Below are 292 nucleotides of genomic sequence, written 5' to 3'. Positions count from 1 at the left end.
CTTTTCTTCACCTTCCCCCCTCATTGGCTCACATGCGCTCCCACCAGACCAGTCCCCCTTCCCCTCTTCCTGAGCTGCAGCTTCAGTGCTGTCCTCTGAAGTGAATTCCCCCTGGGGGAGGGTGGTGTCATGCACTCAGTTGGTAATGGTGCTGGCATTCTATTCCTTCTTGATCTCCTTGACATCAGCTTCCCTTTACCCCCTTCTCCTCTACTGTATCCCAACCCTTATTCTACTTGCTCTTTCTATAGGTTCATCAATCCTGGGTTTCGTATATTGAAAAACAAATAAC

Source organism: Echinops telfairi, unplaced genomic scaffold (assembly GCF_000313985.2).
Source record: "Echinops telfairi isolate 266 unplaced genomic scaffold, ASM31398v2 ScPeMD7_7469;HRSCAF=8507_1, whole genome shotgun sequence".
In the NCBI taxonomy this organism is placed as follows: Eukaryota; Metazoa; Chordata; class Mammalia; order Afrosoricida; family Tenrecidae; genus Echinops; species Echinops telfairi.
Note: the sequence above shows the minus strand (reverse complement) of the source record.